Here is a 3,296-nt window from a genome sequence, read left to right as displayed (position 1 = left end):
TGAGGACGGCGGGAGGGCGCAGCAGCCATTTTGCTCTGATAATCCCCGGTAGTCGGGCTTGCCCGCGGTGTTGCGAAGTACGGGCTGGCTCCAGCGCCTCGGCTTCCCCTCCTCGCTTACTAACCGCTACGTTATTTTTCACGTGCGTTCATTTTACAGCGCAGGCTTTGTGCTTAATTAAGACAGCCAGCTGGGATACTTAGCCAAGTCGCTTATAAGCAAGGACTGTAAATCGAGGAAGGCGAGGGAACGCGGCGTTCCCTAGATCCAACCCCTTGCTCATCAACGCAGTTTTGTCCACGTCATTTAGAATTCCTCTTAAACCTAGCAAAGGCTTTTGATTGCCTTACTCTCCTTCAAAGCCTTTCTCATACGAAGAAAGGGAAAGCGTTTATGGAGATACATAGCTCCCTGCATAACTTCCGCAACTTCCCACTAAAAACGAGAGAGGAAATAACTTCCCTGAAAAAATAATACCTGAAATAAATTACATTTGGTTACTGAAGTACAGTCACATTTACCTTCTTTTCCTTACGTGATTATATTAATGATGTTTTTTTAAGCATATATAGAAACAGTATCATGAGGATGTTTACTTTAAGCGGTAGTCTTAGCCTCTAATTTTGGTTTCTTCAGATTATTTACTGCCTCAGGAAACAAGTGCAACAATACTATTAATGCTTCATAAGCACTGACAAATGCTTACCTAGATAAAGAAGGAAGCAGCTTGATTTCATTTAGCCAGATGCTCCAGTATATTCGGTACAGTCTTCCTATATATTCTCTCTCTGCCTCTCACTTTAAAAAGTCAGCAAAACCTGTTTTCCCAGGTACTTGGAATCATGAAGCTAAGAGAAAAACTGGGCTCTGAGACAGGTAGAAAACATTGTTAGAAAAATCGACCGTTTGCTTTTGTCTTAAAGCCTGCTTGAAAATACTAATTTTGCCCAAGGCTAATTGCATTTATTTTTACAAGCTATTGTGTATGAGCTTTTACTGGACAGTTGCGTTGTTTTCAAATCTTAAGCCTATGCATTAGAAGCACCGAATAGTAGGAATTGATTCATTTTAGACAAAAAAAGAATCCAGAAGCACAAACTATTTCATCATTGTCACCCTTGATGGGCCTGGAAGTTAGAACTTTGCTAGAGCCCCTTCATGACAAATGCTGCTTATCATCTAGGAAACTATTTAATATCAATATAAGATATACAATCTATTATAAGGAGGGAAGGTCTTTTTTCCAGCATTCTGTCTTGGAACTATGATAGGCTTTCCTGCTTGTTTAAAAGATATGGACTGTTCTTGTCAGGAAATTTTCATCATTTCAGTGACTGATCTATAGATCCCTCTTCTTTCGCTATTTTACACAATCCACATTAAAAGATCATCTCAGAAATACTGAACATCTCTGTGGAGCGCTTAATTACTGCTTCTGGATCACTGGAATTCTTACAAATAATTTCACCTACTGAAGCAATGAGTATCTTTTTAGCTTAGAACTCTCTGCTACCAAAAAATAACCATCTTTCATCCCATGACAAACCAAGCTGTTCTTATCATTAGCTGTTTACCAACAGCTATGGGAGGTGGAACAAATAGCTGAAGAACACAGCGGAATTGACTGCAAAAGCAAAGTGCGTCCCAAAGTTTTCAGAACCTTCTTTTTTATTCCAACCTACATAACTGAGAAGCAAAGTTTTATACTCACATGTAGGTTACTTTTAATCTTGGACTTTGTCTATTGCTTATTTAGTATTGTTTCTTTATTATTGTTTTAGGGGCGTATATACATATTAATATGTATTAATGGAGATTTCTGACACAAGTGCCATAAGAAGCATTTGTCACAAATATGTTGTCAGTAACAATACAAGAATATGGATTAAATTAAACCTGTTGTAATCCTTTAAAAGAAAGAAATACATCACTGAACAACAATAAATACGAGCATCTTTTCAGATTACATGAAACAAATTTAAGGAAGATCAGGTTATGAATTCCCCCTAAAAATTAAAATTGATTATTTTAAATTGTTTTGAAAATCAGATGCATAACCATCATTTGTATAGCAGAGACTCCCAACTTAGAGACATTCATTTGTTTGTACTTCACCATTTGATGCTCTGGCGGTCTTGCTATCTATAGACAATATAACAGATTTGAAGAAAACTGACTAGTTTTTTCTTTTTTTCTCTTTTTTTTTTTAATCAATAGGGTGTTTTCTTAAGGCAACTTCAGCTCATCCACTAAAAAAAGAATCACTGTTTCTGTGACTAGTACTGTAATTGAAGGTATAATTTCCATATATATATAAAAAAAATTTGAGCTATTTTGGAATTCAGTGTCCCATCAGCTCCTTGTGTATTAAAAATATTCTTCAGAGTAAGAAATTATTTGTAAGGCCATCTTGGCTGCACCCAAGATTTTACATTCTCATTATAATGTTTCATGTAAAACCAATTGCATGCAAAGAAAATGGAGGAACTGGTGCTGCAGTCAGACGTATGTGAATGGACTACATTGATATCTGTGAGAAGTCGGACAAGATTTATCTGCATCTGCAGTACTGATTTCAGGGTGTAAGCCACGATACAAATTATATACTTTAAAAATAGCAATCTCGCTGGTGTATGTGTACCAATTCCCATTAAACATATCCATGATTGCACATAACGTCACACAAATATTATGTTATTTTTAAATAGAAATCCAATTAGTTTAGCAGTGGATTACTACTTATATGGTAAAATTGCAAGGTACAGAGAAAATTGTCAGCAAACTTACTTCTTTAAAATGTATAAAACAGTTCCAAGGTTACTGAAGTGGTGGTGTTTGGATGCTTTGCTGAAGTCTGATAATCTCACTTCTGCAACTCATGGCACGTGGTATTCCTTCCTTAAGAGTATTTCAGACTGCCTACAAGAAGAATGTTCCAATGTTCCTCTCCAGTCAAGCAGTTTCAGTTCTTAAACAACAGCAGGAAACAACATATATAGCATTACCAACTCTTGCAAATTCCTCATGAATGACAGGATTTTTGGCCAGGGCTTGACTGGTTTCCTTCTCAGTGCCTAGACCAGGCCAGCCTATCCATGAAAAAAATGCTTGGATGGACTGTCTTCTTCATTGCTCTCACTGCTGAGGTCAAAGCAGCCAGCGATGCTGCTGAGGAGGAAAACACAGCTCCTCTTCACCCCTCAGGCAGACCAACACTTCACTCAGAAGTGGGGCGACAAGAAGGACCCAGCAGCCCAAAGTGGCTTCACTCCCCTTTCTGTTACACGAGCAAGGGA

The 3,296-nt window shown here is 37.8% G+C and overlaps 1 protein-coding gene and 1 long non-coding RNA gene across 3 annotated transcripts in view; one reads left to right on the top strand and one right to left on the bottom strand.

Moving 5' to 3' along the window:
* The window catches only part of LOC103917875, an 18,286-nt gene continuing 14,990 nt past the window's right edge, over positions 1-3,296 (top strand). The window contains exon 1 of the long non-coding RNA XR_663653.1: positions 1-48. This is a non-coding gene — a long non-coding RNA (uncharacterized LOC103917875). The remainder of the gene's footprint in view (positions 49-3,296) is intronic.
* Positions 1-3,296, bottom strand: part of ZBTB38 (zinc finger and BTB domain containing 38) — a 26,288-nt gene that overhangs the window by 10,382 nt on the left and 12,610 nt on the right. The window lies entirely within an intron of this gene.

This window comes from Pygoscelis adeliae, unplaced genomic scaffold (genome assembly GCF_000699105.1).
Source record: "Pygoscelis adeliae isolate BGI_AS28 unplaced genomic scaffold, ASM69910v1 Scaffold155, whole genome shotgun sequence".
In the NCBI taxonomy this organism is placed as follows: Eukaryota; Metazoa; Chordata; class Aves; order Sphenisciformes; family Spheniscidae; genus Pygoscelis; species Pygoscelis adeliae.
Note: the sequence above shows the minus strand (reverse complement) of the source record. Positions and strands in the feature narration are given on the sequence as shown.